Consider the following 20796-nt stretch of genomic DNA (forward strand, 5'->3'; position numbering starts at 1 on the left):
ACATTGTTTACATTTTATGTATCACTTGGAATGTTCGGATCAAAGTTTTTTCTTGACCTCGCCCTCACTGGAATTTGAAAAACGGGCCCATGCATACATGAATACCGGGGTTTTAAACCTATAAACTTATTCTTGTTCTAAAAAATAATATATGATATCCTTTGGTAAATTTTAAATAGAGAAATATGTCTGATATGATATATAATACACATACTATAGCCAAACAATGGGAGGATTTAAAGAAAAACATTAAGTTTTCTATTCTGAAATAATGTGAATACATTTCGGTTAAGAGCCTCGCCTAAGTTGTACAAGCAACCCGTCACCACAGATAAGTGGGCCTGCTAACGTACCCCATTGACAACATTCTGCATTCCAAATTCCACCTCCATACCTTTTCTAAATATTTTTTCTTCCGCACCCAACTTACGAACGAACAGGACTTTACGAAAGCTTTCTTGGAATAACTCAGACTTAGATTCTGTCTTCAACTCTTATTTCCTGCAAATGTGTACTATTTGATAGATTGTACCATTTTGTGGAAAATATACATGAGGTACATGATGAAAAGTAAACAAATAACATGTACATGGAGCAATTTCTACGTGAAAATAATTCGATGGCTGGAGATTAATATTTTGTTTATATTTAGAGTCTGAGCTGAAACGTTCTTGGGAATCAGACTCTACTTTTTATGAATCCAAACGTATTTTTAATTTGTGTCGATTTCAAATCGTATACGTTTTCTGGATGAAAATTTGGAGTAATAACTAATGCGGTATGTGCAATGTGAAGCAATTTCAATATGGCGGATGACAGTCTACGGAAATATACGACGCCGGATAATTAGTACATGGGCTGTGATGAGTAATAGCCAAGAGCGTTCGAATATTTGTGATAATTCTAATTTATTCAATGGTCATCGCCACACTTTATCACGGATTATTAAATATTAGCGGATATAACTGCAGGATGAATGTCGAGTGGGAAACGGATGAGATATTTAAATACTTACAGTCTGGTGACAATATATAAATTCGACTGGAATGCGGTAAATTCTAAGGTAGGTACTTTATGATAAATCACTCGTTCGTGGCTTTCATGGAGTTTTTGTTTATGACTGGCCCAAGACTATTTTTAAGACCCGTTAAATCTTAAATCAAATAAATATCACAGGGAATTTGAACTTAAAATCAGTGTTTTTATACATATCAATGCTTCAAATACTTCCAATCATTTGAGAATACATTTGTTCAAAGGTTGGGTAATATATACATAGTCTTGAAGTGCGAATTGAATTATACGAACAATAGGATATGACTTACTGTAAATGTAAGTCGTAGGGGTTAATTTAATCTTAAAATATCATAATTTTTATTACGCTGTATTACATGAAAAGTAAGGTTATTAGGCAGTAGTCATCAAGGCTCTATAAATGTCTTCGTCGTAATAATTTATCATTTTGAATGGCTATCGTCTTGTCCTCCATTTATTATTTACAAGGCGTGAAAAGAAAGACAAGTTTAAAATGTTGGCTTATATGGTCTGAAACTTAAATCTTCAGTTTTATAACTCTTAATTTAGACTTGCATATACACATATGATTGCATGAATGCATGTATTAAATTATGCCTGTCTTTCTGCCCCTCCCTATGTATGTATGTATGTATGTATGTATGTATGTATGTATGTATGTATGTATGTATGTATGTATGTATGTATGTATGTATGTATGTGTGCGTGTATGTGCCTGTGTGTGTATGTATGTATGTATGTATGTATGTATGTATGTATGTATGTATGTATGTATGAATGATGTGTGTGTGTGTGTGTGTGTGTGCAGTATATAAGTAACAGTATAGTAGTTAAAAAAAGTTTCCCAACGGTCCGAGCTATTCATCTTAAACCATTTACAAGTTATGTCCTCAAAATGGACGTGTGCAAAAACTAGTTTCGTAGTAAAAGAATGAGACTGAGAGCGGGAATAAATTGTCTTTATGTGTTGGGACCAGTATTGTACAATTTTGCAAAATAACCAAATGTGATTTGATCTGAGTAAGTACGTGTTTCTTGTACTGATAATCAAACTGACGATTAGAACGAATGTCATTGGTTGATAATCTTTTTACGACACAAAATTTGTAAATACATATTAATACAAAGGTCGATGCTATTAAATCACAACAAAAAAAAAACGCAATACTTACTAGTAAAGTGAAGAGTCTCTTGGTAAAACATTAGTATTTAGTCTTGGTATATAAAGCAAGAGAATGAACAACCACTGAGTGGATGAGTTTTATTTGGTCAATGTCTAGGCTAAAGGCATAGGAATGACAGTGGAAAAATGATACACCTAAGATATAGCATATTTTATATGTCGGTAAAATAAAACATGAGAGGAATACATGTATTACTAGTACTATTACTACTACTACTATTACTACTACCAATAATAATAATAATAATAATAATAATAATAATCTCAACATCATCATAACAATATTATTATTATAATTATCATTATTATTATTATTATTATTGTTATTATTATTATTACAAATTGTATGTATTGACTCAACGAATATTTAAATGAATAAACCGACTAGCAGAAAAATGCATACTGAAATATTATACGCCTCCAATGAGAAGATTACATACTGACATATGATAAGACTGCATTGAGAAGATTACTTATTGAAATATGACAAGCAAGCATTGAGAAGATTGCATACTGAAATATGACAAGCCTCCATTGAGAAGATTGCATATGGAAATATGACTAGCCTGCATTGAGAAGATTTCATACTGAAATATGACATCCTGCATTCAGATGATTGCATACTGAAATATGACTAGCCTGCATTGAGAAGATTTCATACTGAAATATGACAAGCCTGCATTGAGAAGATTGCATACTGAAATATGACAAGCCTGCATTGAGATTTCATACTGAAATATGACAAGCCTGCATTGGGAAGATTGCATACTGAAATATGATAAGCCTGCATTGAGAAGATTTCATACTGAAATATGAGAAGCCTGCATTGAGAAGATTACATACTGAAATATGACAGCCTGCATTGAGAAGATTTCATACTGAAATATGAGAAACCTGCATTGAGAAGATTTCATACTGAAATAGGAGAAGCCTGCATTGAGAAGATTTCATACTGAAATATGAGAAGCCTTCATTGAGAAGATTGCATACTGAAATATGATAAGCCTGCATTCAGATGATTGCATACTGAAATATCATAAGCCTCCACTGAGAAGATTTCATACTGAAATATGACTAGCCTGCATTAAGAAGATTACATACTGAAATATGACTAGCCTGCATTGAGAAAATTTCATACTGAAATATGACAAGCCTGCATTGAGAAGATTGCATACTGAAATATGACAGCCTGCATTGAGATTTCATACTGAAATATGACAAGCCTGCATTGGGAAGTTTGCTTACTGAAATATGACAGCCTGCATTGAGAAGATTTCATACTGAAATATGAGAAGCCTGCATTGAGAAGATTACATACTGAAATATGACAGCCTGCATTGAGAAGATTTCATACTGAAATATGAGAAACCTGCATTGAGAAGATTTCATACTGAAATAGGAGAAGCCTGCATTGAGAAGATTTCATACTGAAATATGAGAAGCCTTCATTGAGAAGATTGCATACTGAAATATGATAAGCCTGCATTCAGATGATTGCATACTGAAATATGATAAGCCTCCACTGAGAAGATTTCATACTGAAATATGACTAGCCTGCATTAAGAAGATTACATACTGAAATATGACAAGCCTGCATTGAGAAGATTGCATACTGAAATATGACAGCCTGCATTGAGAAGATTGCATATTGAAATATGACAAGCCTGCATTGAGAAGATTGTATACTGAAATATGACACGACTGCATTGAGAAGATTGTATACTGAAATATGACAAGCCTGCATTGAGAAGATTTCATACTGAAATATGACAAACCTGCATTGAGAAGATTGAATACTGAAATATGACAATACTTCATTGAGACGATTTCATACTGAGAAATTACAATCCGCATTTGTGAAGATTTCATGCTTAAACATGACAACCGGCATTGAGAAAGCATACTGAAATGTGACAAGTCTACACTGAGAAATTGTCGTACTGAAATGTGACAATTCTGCACTGAGACGATTGGTTACTTAAACATGACATGTCTGCATTGAGAAGATTGCATACTGAAATATGACAAATCTACTTTGAGAAGATTGCGTACTGAAATATGACAATCTGCATGGTGACGATTACATGCTGAAATATGACAAATCTGCATTGAGACTGTCGTATGCTAAAATTATAAACTAGTCTGCATTGAGAAAGCATACTGAAGTGTGACAAGTCTGCTCTGAGAAGATTGCATACTAAAATATGACAGTCTGTATTTAGAATATCATATACTAAAAATATAAGTCTGTATTCAGAAAGTATACTGAAATATGACACGGCTGCATTGAAAAGATTGCATACTGAAATACGACAGTCTGCACTGAGAATGTCGTATATTAAAAATAAGACAAGACAGTATTCAAAAAGCATAGTGAAATATGACAAGTCTGCATTGAGATTATTGCATACTGAAATATGACAGTCTGCATTGAGAATATCGTATACTGAAATATGACAGTCTGCATTGAGAATATCGTATAATGAAATATGACAAATCTGCATTGATACGTTTAACTTACCTTTTCATTTAGATTCAATTCCCCGTGCGTTTTCGGTTCAAAATCAACTATTGGTCTTTTACGGGTGCAATCCTGTTTCGTTCCAGGCGGGACAGACTCAGTCGATATCACCTTAAGTGTCTATTCAGATGAGTTGCAGTGAATGACTGGTTTCACGTCGGTTTTATTGCGAATATGAGTCTTGTGGATGTTCTTTACTTGTCTAAAGTCAAAGGTTTTAAAAACATACTGAAGGGTACAGGCTTTGCACATGATAAAATAAATTACTCTTTTGCCTCAACTTTCTAATCTCTTACTGTTATTAAATCTAACTCCTTTTGATAAACTTCGGAGCGATTTGATCTCAGACATACGTTTGCATATATGTGTTTGTTTCTGCAATTGTATGTGCCGGAATTTGTGGTCATGTGCGAACGTACCTTGACATAGAACCGTCTTGAACTATGCCTCTTGGTCGTTCGGAAGATTAGATCTGACGCCAATAATTCAGAATAGTATATTGCAAGTTTAATTGTACAAAACCACGAAGGATGGGTTTGGGAACATTTCTGGCTGTTTATCGCAAGAGTCCATTTCTACTGAGGGTTATAGTTTTGTACATAGCCTCATCAAGGTATGTCTTTCTGAATTACCTCATTTTAAAGTAACCCTTGAGGTATCCAAATCTAGTCTCTATGGTAGCGGGATTGGTCAAAAGGTAAAGACCGTAAGCTTGTTGGGAGTAGATGTAGATGAGAGTCAGCTGTTTCATGACATGTCAGTTTTTATTTTCCCATCCATAGTTTATATTGGGCATGCAAGTAGTCAATGGACCTTGTTTGACGACTCCGGGTAAACGTTGTAAGTTTGAAGTCACTTTCATTCAATTTTAAATAATATTTTACACTAACACCCGTTTGGATCCAATTTTGTTCTTTGCCGTCAGTGAGATATATGTGGTGTCGCACGACGGATCCTCCTTTAGGTCTATGTGGTGTCGCAGGGAAGATCATCCTTTAGGTCTATGTGGTGTCGCACGGAGGATCCTCCTTCATGTCTGTGTGGTGTCGCACGGATTATCCACCTTTAGGTCTATGTGGTGTAGCACGGAGAATCCTCCTTTAGGTCTATGTGGTGTCGCACGGAGAATCCTCCTTTTTGTCTGTGTGGTGTCGCACGGAGAATCCTCCTTTAGGTATATGTGGTGTAGCACGGAGAATCCTCCTTTAGGTCTATGTGGTGTCGCACGGAGAATCCTCCTTTAGGTATATGTGGTGTAGCACGGAGAATCCTCCTTTAGGTCCATATGGTGTCGCACGGAGAATCCTCCTTTAGGTATATGTGGTGTAGCACGGAGAATCCTCCTTTAGGTCTATGTGGTGTCGCACGGAGAATCCTCCTTTAGGTCTATGTGGTGTAGCACGGAGAATCCTCCTTTAGGTCTATGTGGTGTAGCACGGAGAATCCTCCTTTAGGTCTATGTGGTGTCGCACGGAGAATCCTCCTTTAGGTATATGTGGTCGCACGCAGGATCCTTCTTTCTGTCTTATGATGAACATAATGAAGTTTTTGTTGAAAGTTGTTACTGCAGTTGTTGACTTTGATTTATATCCTCCTAAACGTAACTACTTTTCAAATACAATGAAATTGTGAAGCCATACTTGATATCACGTGTGTGTGTGGAGGGGGTCTTCATTCTGCCTTACTCACTATAATGCTGTAAACACTTACAGTCAGCGTACACAAGATAATTAAAGTCTTCATCTTGGATTGATAATTCAGCTGTGAACCGTGTTGAACAGTATGCGTATTCCGTTCATGCGTTGATAACAGCGAATGTTATGTAATACAAAAAAAATGGTATTTAATGCAACAGATTCGTATATAATGCAGTAGATTGGCATATAATACAATAGAATGGTACGTAATACAATATAATGGCATGAAATTAAGAAAAATGGTACGTTTAACAATCACTGAATTGTTTTACATCCATCTACTAAAGAACTTACTCGGATGTCACTTGGCATTCTAAGTGAGAACGTTCGAATCGTTTGTACTTGCTGAGGATCGTATATCGGAAGGGCACATTTCAAATCGTAGAATATATGTGTTATAAAGTAAACACCAAATCAAATAGTGTAGTGGCTATCAATGCCATAATCTACTCCAGGTGACCCCCAGGGGCGTTTCTTAAAGACTTCTAGGTCAACGCTTGGTCTCATTTCGTTTTATGTGTATAGTGCATGACAGATTAAGATTGCAATGTATTGTGAGGCAGATTACGTTAGTAAACACCTGAACAAAATGACTATGAATGTAAACTAACCCAATTAGAGTATCAGAACTGAACTGCTGTAATGGGCCTCCCTACACTTCTTTGATGACATAGCGTCATTTCCATCGGACCCAACTGTTAGAGGTATATTACAAAAACCAACCACTTTTGATTCTTCGTGCCATCGTTCGTCGAACCAAACTGTAAATATAGCATTTCTTTTCATATCATGTATACTATTTTCCTCATGTCTCCAGAGTTCTTTCGCTATCTCGAAGTCAAACTCCGACACCTTGAAGGACCTTTCAATCCAGACACACAACATTAATACCTCCGCCATATCATTATTTCCTATATAAAACAAACTGATAAAACTAAAACACAACGACGCGGTAAAGTGTCTACAAATGTGCTTTATTATCATATTGTCTCATTTTTAAATAGGCAAGAGTGACATCTCATTCGTTATCAGAGAAAACTCTACAATCATAGAAAAATATATTATGAAATAAAGTTAAAAAATAAAATTAATTATCATTCTTAAAAGTTCTTAAGTAATCTTCATCTATATACACATTTTAATCTCTGTGTATCTAATGTAGAACATGATTTCCAATATGTTGATGTATAGTTTTACAATGTTATTGCCAATACAATACATCTGAATATTGATGGAGAGAAGGTTCACAGTTATGTATTCTTAAGGAACTACGATCTTAAACTAAGTCATAGAAAAGAGCGAACATCTGCATGTTTTGCATAATTCAACAAATAATCTATTTCCCTACAATACAACTTAAAAAGAACTCAGAGCAGAAGTTCTAATTAATAAAGTATCGATTAAATTCCAGTAGTGTTGAAAATAAGATCCAGCGCTGAAGGCGCTGATCTGCCCGTAGTCTTGAGCGTACTAATATACCAGTAGCTTGAAGTGTTCATATTAGTCACAAAAACATAATATGTACAGATGGAACCTCATAGATGGTTGCAAGTGACCGTTATGCCAGAAATCATCGGGTCACGTTGCCGTACCCCAAGGGTGATACAGACATAGACACGATACGGTCTTGAGAGAGATGGTAGGCAGATTCGAGAGAAAGACGGAAAGTCGTACAATAAGGGGTCCGTCTTGGGTTTATCCAGTTTGTTAAAGAGGAACAAAATAAGTATGCAACAACATAAATCCTTGAGAATAGAAACAGAATGATACTTCTTGATCCGCATATGTCAGACTTTGACATGGCATGGTCAAGAGCAAATAAGAGATCATAAACAGTTACTTCCTGTAACTTCATCTTCGCCTCTAGTCTCTTTGGGTTGGAGGACTTAAATCAGTATGGTATTTGATGTCAATCCCAGTCATGGAAGGCATGGGTAAACGACTTAAATCAGTATGGTATTTGATGTCAATCCCAGTCATGGAAGGCATGGGTAAACGACTTAAATCAGTATGGTATTTGATGTCAATCCCAGCCATGGAAGGCATGGGTAAACGACTTAAATCAGTATGGTATTTGATGTCAATCCCAGTCATGGAAGGCATGGGTAAGCATGGAAGAAAACATCAACCTGAAGTTGGCTCAGGCTAGCACACAGACTTGCTTGACTCCTTTGGTGACTGGGCATGGTTTGAATGACTCACCGTAGTAGTTCTGTATAATAGAATCCAGATCTTCAAAACATTTATCTCATCTGGTATGATCATGGTATGTGCGAAGGTCACGTCTTTTACCACACAAATAGACTGTTCTTCGCGCACATTGGAAAATTGGCGAGTTTGCTGATTATCTGCGTTGTGACCGCACACATGTCGCTCTGTTTTACTTCGGCCACTGTGCGGATGTAACAGTAGTCTAGAATGTGCTAAACGTCCCGATGTATCGCCACGATATAATCGAAAATGTCATTGCATGAATTTGCTTTCATTCCAAACCAGCTACTTAATAATAAATTTTATAAGGACCTTGTTATGCCAATTAATAATTGAAAGAAAGAAATTCTCTAAACACAACTAAAGCTAATTCTACTGAGACTGATGTTTAAGATGGGAATAACGAAGTCAAAGTTAAACAGCCCATATTTGAAAACGCAATTTCAGAAACAAAAAGAGAGCCGAATGATCATTTCCAGATATTTCTAACTTGTCAACAAGGTTGGGGCTTTAAGAAGATAACCAATCAGAAATAAGGTCACTTGGTTTTCCTAGGAGAAACTTATCACCTGAACTCAAATCCGATCAAAATCGTCATCAAGATTACTTTTGCACCTTCCAAGGTCAAGAAGCTACAAACAAAATGTTTTCTCCACTTAAAAGGACAACCCTCTATCTTGAAGCTGTGTAATGTGCTTCCAGATGGCACTTTACAACCTACAATCATGAGTACAAGTTATTAAGTGGATACAAGCGAGATGAGGTGTTGGCAACGATGGACGAGAAAGATTGCTTGAACATCGATTTTCCCCCTAGACCAGGCGAGGGTGATGCTAGTAGTAAGCTGTGAATCAACTTGGAGAAGAAGCAAGGAAAGGATATTAGTAATTTTTGCAATGAATTATATAATGTTATAACAACAAGGCCCGGTTAAATACTAATTATGCAATGTCCCTGTATATAATACCTTGCTCGCAACGCAAATACGTGATAAAATAATATTAGATAAACTACTGGAGCTAGGATTTGTTGAGCCCCCAACTAGTCCCTAGAGTTCTCTGTATGTATTAAATGAGGGGAAAGACGGGATTCTTGGGCAATGTGTAGATTACAGGAAACTTACTTTCAAAAGCATCTAAAGAATTACAGGTATATATCCGGATTGATATTTACTTCAAACTTCACAGGCTCTGTTTCTTTGGAAATTATGATTGAATTTATGTGGACACAATCTGGAGGATTTGCATTTGAAGATAGCCTGGACTCGTTTACTGAATTTTAAATTATTGACTTTACTCTTTATTTGTTTAAAGAGTAACGTTAGCTTGATGCAATTTTCATCGTTATAGTGGTGTACCAATATAACAAAATATGTTGTATTGCATCGAAACAACGTTTTCGCTTCAGAAGGAGGTATTATCAGCATAATTTCTTTCTCCATGCATAGCAGAGGCTGCTGTTAGTAGTGACAGAACATTAATCATATCATCCTGCATGTTTGATAGCAGACATTGTTAACATTAACATTTATGTTGCACCTGTACCAGATATATGCCTTTGGATAAAGTACAATTGTTGAATCAATTAAAAATTAATTATCCCTTACCATTATTAAAATAATGATGGAGTCCGAGAGCTTGTAGTTATGTGTCTGGCTTTGGTACTGTTAGTATTACAGTGCTTTCCTATTGTAGATTTCAACCGTCTTAATTGGTATTTGTGTGTCATTATAACATAAACGTGTATGGCAATGTTCCCAATTGTTTGAGGCATTTTTTTAATATAACGTGTTCGCTTGATTCTTCCTTATTTGAAAGTACTTCGTCAAAGCAAAAAGGTTTCCCGCCACTATTTTGAATATTATATTGAATCTTCAGACTACAATGTATCTAACTGCAAGCAGAAGATGAAGGATATAAATGGCGGCAAACTGCAAGTAGACGATACGGAAAATATCACATATCTACTATGGTTTTGTTTGACCTTTGACCTTATGATGCTGCTATTCTTGCACACGTAAAACGAGGTCATCGGTTTCGTAATAACTGTAATGCTGACAAAACTAAATTTTAATAGATGTCAGAGATTACACGGACAAATTAAATTTCAAATGTAAATGTTTAATGTTAGATACGGTAATAATACGTTTAATTCGGAGTTATGTTTCATGCCAACAGTGTAAAAGACTAAAGAACCGTATTATTCTTCCAAACTGAATCATGTCCTTCCTATTGAATGTTAGCTGAAACTAATTAACAGCGGTATTATATCTATACTATTGCATGAATCAATGATTTGGAGTTGTACGAAAATGAATATTATTGTCCGTAAGACTGACATAAAACGTCACTAGAGCTCCCCATTTTGCACGCTTTTGTATGAGGCACTAAGAAAACCATTCATGGTTCATGTTTAAATAAATATTGGTAAATTTTATTGCAAGCAGATAGAAAGAGAGAAAAACGAAAGAGTAACATATAATGCAATAGTAGATTATCTGAAAAAGAATAGCAATACGCATTTATAGTTTAATAATGAAAAAATCTATATTGGTGAATATAGATATGTATATGTGTGGTGTTATAAACTCTTTTCCTAATGATGAAATTGAGAGAGAAAATACACATTTTCGAGTAATTGCTTTACCTATAGACTTTTTAACCAAATGTATTCACCTTACTCTAAATCTATAATTTCCTATTACAATTTAACAACCGAGTCAGACAAATGTATACAAACACCTGGGGAGGAAGGTCCGTGTATTGTATGTAATTGATCTGACCTGAACCACGTGTTTCACTATAAACAAAACACAAATAGTTTACATTTCAGTGCTTTGTTTAATTCCCAAAAACTGAACTATTCATTTATGTATATTAATAAGAGGTATTATTGTAAAATTAAAGTGTGCATCCTAGTCCGCCTTGGAATGCTGAACGCATTGGTCATATACTATTCATTAAATAAAACATATCTAATATGAATTAGTGTGAAGGTCAAGACATACAACAATATATTATTTATATCTCTTACTTTATGATGTTGTAGTTAATTCATGTGCACCGAAGAGGATTTTATTTATATAACTTGTCCGCTGTAGAAGAGGACAACCATTACTGGAATTAATATACCTTATTACACGCGTGTTCATCTATTGTAAATTATATTGTATTGCAGGTCTACCACTAGGTGGTGTGAGTGGAATACAGATTGTAACTGCAGTATTTATTGTCGAAGCAAAGCAGTGATGGCAACAGATGTTTTTCACTGAGTCACATTTGATAGCCACTATATAGTTTTTACAGTTAAGCATTTTGCATTAGTAAACGTTCACCGTCCATCATGCTCAAAACTGTAGTCAAATATGTCATTCTAAATGACATCAAAATTAAATGTATTTAGCTGACAACAAACACCTGTAAATATTTTTATTTTTTTATGTGTGAATAAATGAGTAAGCCTTTCTTTATTAGATTACTATTGTTCAGGTATATAATTCGAATGCAGATTTACTCTTGTAATTTACAGCTTTCTTCTGTCTGTAGTAGCGCGTTTAGGCGATGTTCTCAAATGTATATATTCGCTGGCATTAGTTTGACGCTGCAGTTGCTCAAGATCTAGATTTTCTAGATATCGTATACACTTTAGCCATGTGCAAAGTTTAGCCAATATCACTGAATACAAAAGGAAACTTCTAGCGGATTTAAGAGACTGCCAGATATTCTGAGTTTGTGTTTTGATTAAAACATTTATTCCCATGTTGCATCAGCTGAGGACGTGTATCTAAATTTAAGTATGGTGGTATTGTGAAAAGGATGTAAATTAAAAACAATAAATAAACACATCTTTAGTATACTCCTATGAACTTAACTTGTCGTAGGAATGTATAAATTTCGCATGATTCGTTGGCCATGTCTTGAATTGTATCAAAGAAAATAATACCTATGATACTAAATAATATAATTGTAAGGAAATATACCATATAGCTAAAAGCAATGTAATTGTTATCTGTCTGACATTAAACGTACAGTATCGCTTTTACAGTGTACATTCTCTTAACAAGATAATTTAATTTGTATATTAAAATAAACTTTCCATCTTCTTAGTTTCTGTGATGCAATAAAGAATATCATTAATTGTCAATGAGAGCTTTGCCTGAAGCCAATCGTTTTTATTGTTTTAATCAGCAATGGCGATAATGTATAATACACCTCTATTCATAATATACATTATCAGTGTCTGGAACTCATACTGGTTGTCAAATAGCGATTTCGAATCATATCAATTGCTACGTAATTCCATACACAGCCTGTTTCTAACGAGCATAGTTATAAATGTTATCAAATGATTTGGAGAAGATAAAAACATCACATTGAAAACAAATCACTTGCCTGTATTTTAGTGTAGGATAAAGATTGTAGTAACATTATTCATTATCTACTTAATGTTATTTAAACAAAGATCGTATTTACTAACAGTAGCACCATAACCTATATGTTGGCCTACATTATGTGTTATTTGTGTATCAGATACAAGATAAGCATGATAAGTAGAAAAATAAGATAAAATATACAAGCTTATATCACTTTATATGTACAGAACGGATAATGCACATTAGGGCTTGTTGAACCATTGGTCTTAATGCACGAGAACCGAGTGTGTTTGTATTATAATTACCATTCTGTTACACTTCAAATTAAATAGGCCTTCGTATTTTAATGAAATTGAAGAGGTGTATGGAACTTTTCCTAAACCCAACACGTATCAAGCATTATCATGCTTACACAGTTCTGGTAATATTGAAAACCCTGTGCTACTATGATGTCACGCATGTAAACAAGCCTTATGTACGCATTGTATTATGGGATTAAAAGTGGTCAATCTGAACTACTGTGATTTAGTTGAGTAACCAAACGACGACTCAAACAGAATTTTTAGCGTTAAGAGATGAATTAAGCTGATTTTGTGTTTGTTTAACCGAATGTTTGGCACGTGCGAATCTATCACAATGAAACAACATTTAAACGTTGATGCCGAAGAAACTTTTAAATGCATATTTGGTTCTCAACCTATGGTTGTATAATCTCTTTAATGACTGTTACAAGTTTCCACTGCTCAGCGATATTGGTGTTTTAAAACAATATCTTTCATTACATTAACTGTACGCAAACATTTGTACTTCATTACCTATATAAAAATAATTAAAGGTTTCCAAAATTCCGTGCGGGTTGGCTTGATAAGAACAGCTTTGTACTAGGTCCTGTTTAGGACGGATAGTGACGGCCAATAATGTTGCTGATAACCAAAACCTGATTTAAAAGCTGCCTCGACAGATCGGGAAAGAGATGCTTCCAAAAGAAAATTGATGAATCAAGCAAAATAAGCCGAGGTTCAAGCAAGTAAAACATACATCGTTTCATGAAAACATACCTATTGATCAAATTTGGCCAATGGCCTTATTTTGAAACATATCTCACCAATCTCCTTCCTAAAAGTGACAGACGAGAATCGTTCCTGGAATATAACCCTCTATTATATTGCAATAGACCACTAGGCGAAGAAATCACATCCTGTACGTCCAGCCTTAGAGCAGCCGATGGACTCTCCATGACATAAAAAATCTATTCAATAAGTGAGAATTGATCTCACACAAATCTGGAATGGTTCAGATCTGTTCAGTTTCAGGACATAAATCAGATTCAAGATTGGCTTTTTATCTGCATATGAATAGAGAGCGTAAAACGGAAATAGGTCTCGCTCTCGATCGACATTACTACCCTTTAAACATGAACTTTGTGAATCATCAAAAGGTACCCAAAGTGTCTGCTAAAAAGCATAACATTTCACTTTCAACTTATAAACAATCAGCTGATCTCCAACATATGTACTGTTTGACCTTTGACCTTATCAATGTGACTTAAATGCTCCACTGAATTAAAAGATTGAAAATTGAAAGAATGATGTGACTATATACCTCTCTGTAATCTGGTAGACCGGCATTTGTCGACTTTCTTCAGAGATGAATTTATTTATTCCTTGACTTAAACATTTCAACCACGTTTGTATTAGGAGTGGGGTGCCAATTATAAGCTTGAATCTCTCCCTCTCTATACCTCTATCAACTGACCTTAATTTTGTTTTGTGACGAAGCGCTTTGAGGTAAGGTGGCCATATTCCGACAGAGGTGACTTTCTCCTAAATGTCCCGGCATTCGATTCGAAAGATGGTCGCTAAATTGCTAATATTAATAATAATTTTAAAAGGTTCGATGATGGGATCATGAAAATTCCCACCGTCGCCGCCAAACAATAAAGATAATACTAAGCACATATTTCATTGTCTTATATGGACCAATCAGATTAACATAAATTAGTATGTTAACATCTTGAAATAAACGATGTACATATTAAAAATGCTAAACCTGTAATATGTACCATTTGTATGATAAGGGAAGTTATTACGTGTTTTCGATTGAGATGATCTTTTAACGGGTGGCTAACAGCCAAGTGATATGTGATATCTCTTTATGCCGCATGATCATTCGTCGTTTAACATGAATATAACATCGTTTATTTACCTGGCATCATAGCAGGTAAGTTTTTAACGTTTCTTGTTTTGTTTTATTGTTTTAAATATATTATATTGCCATCTTTAAACAGGGGTTGTCTGGCTTATCTTCACCCTTTCCCGAAACACACACAAATGATCCAACGATAACATTCATTTTACAAAACAAATTGGAGTATATCTGATAAACATGTTGAAATATTAAAATGCATGAAACGTAAATACAGTTGAAAAGGGATTAGTAACATTCTAAAACAATCATGTAATAATAAAAGAATAGAGAGTTGTTTCCGTGAATATTAAGTTGTAGGAAACGTGAATATCTATCATTTTGACATCTGTTTTGCCAGTACAGTATTTACTTGTTCATACAACTCTATATTCACTTCAGCAAAGGTCTGTAATGTGTAATATTGTACATTTACATCCTAAGCAGAGTATTTTGCATGGATGATTAGATAGTTTGTAACCGTGCTTTTAGCAAATTAATGGCCGTATCATGCAGAAAGAACCGACAGATAAGTGCATTTCCCAAGGAAAAACTCAAACAACAGTTTCGGGATGCAGTGGATAAAATAATAATCAAATATGTTATACATGTGTACGTCGATCATCTATGAAATAATAAATTGCACTTTAGCAAGCAAAATGATCAATTTAACATCCACCTCTTCGTGTCATCAATTGATGTAATTACGTCAATAGGACGGTTTTAGGGTATCAGCTTATGTCAATGATGAATGTGATTATGTAACGATAGTGTTATTCGTACATAAAGGTATACCAAAATTAGAATTGTAGCCAAAAATATACATTGATTTCAAACTTGCATACGACATCGGCGACATTCAAAATTGATAATTAATACTATTCGGTGAAAACATGATCAACTATGCAGCGACCGCAAAAAATGTATATAGTTATTAATAGCGTTCCAGTTGTATAAGATTGATAATAGTTTCCCACATTCAAAATAAACATTAAACAGAACGTATACAACGAACAAAAAGCATTAAGCAGAACGTATAAACGAATAAAAAACATTAAACAGAACGTATACAACGAATAATAAACATTAAACAGAACATATACAACGAATAAAAAACATTAAACAGAACGTATACAACGAATAAAAAACATTAAACAGAACGTATACAACGAATAAAAACCATTGAACAGAACATATACAACGAATAGAAAACATTAAACATAACGTATACAACGAATAAAAATCATTAAACAGAACGTATACAACGAACAAAAAGCATTGAACAGAACGTATACAACGAACAGAAAGCATTAAACAGAACGTATACAACGAATAGAAAACATTAAACAGAACGTATACAACGAATAGAAAACATTACTACAGAATATCTGAAAGTAATAAATATACAGTAGCAAATAAATTCTAAAGGAATAAATATACACTAGTAAATAAATTATAAAGGAATAAATATACACTAGTAAATAAATTATAAAGGAATACAATATTCTTTATTACAGTTCATCTGAAAGGAATAAAATCAAGTGAATGCAGTTTAAAACTAATCTTGAAAATGCATGGCTAATAAAGGAGTAAAATACTGAAAGTCGAATAGCTGGTTTTCAATAGTCTTAAACACTATTTTAATTTTTATACGATTATTTATTAGATAGGATTATGGAGTGGATTATGTTAGAAACATGTAATACATTTGCATTCCTAATTTAAATACTGTCGTTTATTATTTATTTATAATACATGATCACAGTATGACGTTTATCGTTTGTTCTTATTTTTGGCTTCTTTTCTAGTGTTTCTATTGTATTCCTTTTATTTAAAGATACATTTAGGAAAGACTCAGTGCGAGAGAAATGGCTTGCTACGTATAAATTATAAAAGTAGCCACAGGCTGGACGTCAGTAATATCAGTCAACTGATTCAATTCATGCTTATTTTATTGTCATTAACAGTTCTGACAAATAATTACTAAAATATATTATCAAAATATTTTGTTAATAACTCTTATTCTATCTGGAACCATCACTGTCGTGTATCAACATCGACCAATGGCAGACGTAGATAGCCGAAACAATGTTATGAGCCTGTGTTCTCGTGAGTATGTTAAGCCTCCAGTAAGCTAAGCCAATTGACAAAGGAGAGCTATCCACACTGGCTCTGTGTTCAATATGGTGACTTCTTTATGTCCACGTGCCTTAATTCAATATAAAACCGTACGTATGGGCGATTTTTAATTGGAGCAGCTTAACACGTAACAATCAATATCAATGGATCAGATTCCAATCACAAAACGGAGCGATATATATTGTTTCCGCATGCTATATATGCCAAAGGTGGATGTAGACCTAAGTGGATCGACTACATTTGGCTAACTAGATGATTCAGTGGCAGCTAGATTCAAACACAGATGTAACTAAACTTACTGAAAGATGGTTCCCTGCCGTTAACTCTTGTAAACTCAATGGGATTGACTATATAAATATTTAAAAGGCATATGATTATGGTGATACTGAAATTCTGATAATTTTAAACTTGTGCACATTCTTGGTTCAGGTCTTACCTTCAAACATTACTCTAAGAGTCAGTATTGGAAACCACTCTTTATGCATAGTACCAGTTATAACTGATGCTTCAGAAGCTTCCCAGACGTTATCTGATCTTTTCTAACGATCTACCTCTGTGTCATGAATACCCTAATACAGGCATGTTCCATGGTGAATCAGCTAGCCACCATTCTAGAAATTCTACACGGTCATCTTCAGGCAGCCATTCAATCATATTCCAAGTAGTATCAACAGCATTGCGTGCACCAACAGCAATTGCAAACTATTTCTATTACGATAAACCCACTCGCAAAAATGTTATGAATACTTATTTTCAAATTTATGATTGCCTCTGTATTACTAAAAAATTGTCAGGTGTTTTCAAGGACAACTATTTTCATTGGGACCCCCAAGTTATCCATATATGTTATTTACTAAGTAAATGGAATGTGCCCAATGAAACGTATTTTTTGCTCACGTTTAAAAAATATTAGTAATTGCAATACAATAGCTATTTTTTTGCAGTCGTTAAATTAGTATACACTGCTGGGTCAATTGCAGCATATATAAATCTAAACAGAGTGCCAGGCTGCAAAACTGATTATCCGATTAACTCTAAAAGCTTATTTTTTCACAATAACTTCTTCATGATTTACTAGATTAAATTAGTTATCATTATGTGAGCACGTTGCTCAAAATGTACAAGGTGGTCAGTGGCATTGTACCCGAAAACTTGATATATATCACAAACCGCTCACATAATATCTTGACCGTTGTTACTTTGGAGACCAGTATATTTGTATTCCTATTACGATACAATCTTTGGATGTATCGGGCGGAGAATTATGGAAGACTATTCCAATCGAAATTATGAGCTTGTTTACTTTAAACTACGGATTTAATCTAGTACGATCTTGTTGGCAACAAGATCTGGCAAACAGGAGTATGTCCATCGCCGTGGACCCAATCACTGATCATCACCCTCCCCCCAAAAGGCAACTTGCAACCATGTCAAACCACCGTACAATCAGTCTTATAAGCCATCCAAGCAAAGTTATGTTGAGGATACTGCTGAACAGACTAAAGCCACAGGCTGAAAAGATCATTGCCTAGGAGTAGGCATGTGTCAGAGCAGGGCGTAGCACAACAGAGCCGATCTTCAACCACGGGATATTGTGTGAGAAATACCGCCAACACCAACAAGATCTGTACCGCGTCTTCGTGGATTTCAAGACGGCATTTCACAGGATATGACATGCAGCTTTGTGGGCGACCAAGAGACTGTACATCAGTGCCGACCTCGTCCCAGTAATAGAGTACCTCAATGACAAGGCCACCAGTTCAGTATACTTCAACGGCAGTATAGAGGTCTGGTTCAGAATGACAGTCGGTGTCAGACCAGGCTGTCTGCTCTCTCCCACACTATTCAATATATTTCTCGAGAGAATCCTGGCTGACGCGCTTTAAAAGCATGAAGGGACAGTCAGCATCGGAGGCAGAACAGTCACCAACTTATGTTTTGCTGACGACATTGATGCACTAGCAGGAAATGGGCAAGAACTGGCTAGCTTAGTACAGAGCCTCGACAAAACCTCTGCAGCCTACGGCATGGAAATCAGTGCAGAGAAGACGAAACTCATGACCAACAACAACAAGGGAAGCATCACTGACATCATCAGGGTCCAAGGTACGAAGCTAGAAACAGTCCACAGTTTCAAGTAATTGGGAGCAACGGTAACAGATGAAGGATCGAAACCTAAAGTACTCTTCAGGATTGCACAGACAACATCAGCGCTGACAAAATTGAAGCCCATCTGGAACAACAAGAACATCGCACTCAGTTTAAAGGTCAGACTGGTGCACTCGCTGGTGATCTCCATATTTCTCTACGCCTGTGAATCATGAACCATAACAGATGACTCAGAGAAAAGGATACAGGCCACAGAGATGGGGGTGCTTCCGAAAGAACCGCGGCGTTGCATACAAATACGGTGTCATCAGTGAAGAAATAGGGCAAAGGATCAGACAAGCTATTGGGCCTAACTAAGATCTCCTGATTACAGTGAAAAAACTTAAACTGCAGTGGTATGGGCATGTCTCACGATCATCAGAACTTGCCATACAATCATTCAAGGCACTTTACAAGGAAGAAGAAAGAGAGGCTCGCAGAGAAAGAGGTGGGCCAGGCTTGACATTGAGCGACTCACTGAGAAAAACGGATAACCGAAAGGAATGGGGAGGAAGCTGGTTGTTCGGTCTTGTATGGTGCCTCAAGGGTTTACCAGGCTACGGGGCTGATGATGATAATGATGAATCTAGAAGTACAGAATCGTTGTCACTTCACGCTGATTTGGTTTATGTTTCAGTTAATTAATTAGAAGTCTTATGACAATGATAATTAGCAAGTCGTGTTTAATCACATTAAAGCTGACTAGAATCTTAATTCGTTTTATTTAATAATGTGATTGAAACCAAAAGGTTTTAAACTTTAACCGAATTTCCTTTCCTATGTAAAAAAAAGAACATATTACATTTTAAAAAATTAGAAGAGGCAAATCGGAGCGAGGTGGACGAAGTGGGAGGAGACGTTGTCCCCCTCCCCACCCCCACCCCGGTCAGTAAATATGAGCGCTCAACAACCGCAATAGTTCTTATCGTAAGTGTTGTTTCTGTTAAATTGCTCACATTATGCCATGGAAACACTTAAAACGTAGGCTCTTTCAGGGGCTTTGCATCCACGTCCCTAATCAAGAATTCTGTCCCTTAGACCTCTAGACAACATGTTTACCCCACTGAGTAGTTAAACCACTGTGTCCTCCACATACGTAAAACCATGACATCATGCCACTATATGTACAACAAACAATTAATTAGTGCCACTGGTATCTTAATGACAAATTTGTTTGCAGTATAACAGATAATTTAATATGTTGATATCAGTTCTGAAATTGAATCCCTTTTGTTAGGAGCCACGCGCGTGCCATTGTCATCACTAGACAATATCATGCTTATCACCCATTTCTGTCTCCAATAAC

At 35.4% G+C, this 20796-nt stretch overlaps 1 long non-coding RNA gene across 1 annotated transcript in view; it reads left to right on the forward strand.

Moving 5' to 3' along the window:
* The first annotated feature begins 413 nt into the window (after window positions 1–413).
* Window positions 414–20796, forward strand: part of LOC149791218 (uncharacterized) — a 101091-nt gene continuing 80708 nt past the window's right edge. The window contains exon 1 of the long non-coding RNA XR_016423323.1: window positions 414–1063. This is a non-coding gene — a long non-coding RNA (uncharacterized LOC149791218). The remainder of the gene's footprint in view (window positions 1064–20796) is intronic.

This window comes from Sinohyriopsis cumingii, chromosome 9, assembly GCF_028554795.1.
Source record: "Sinohyriopsis cumingii isolate HCF-2022 chromosome 9, ASM2855479v2, whole genome shotgun sequence".
NCBI classification, from domain to species: Eukaryota; Metazoa; Mollusca; class Bivalvia; order Unionida; family Unionidae; genus Sinohyriopsis; species Sinohyriopsis cumingii.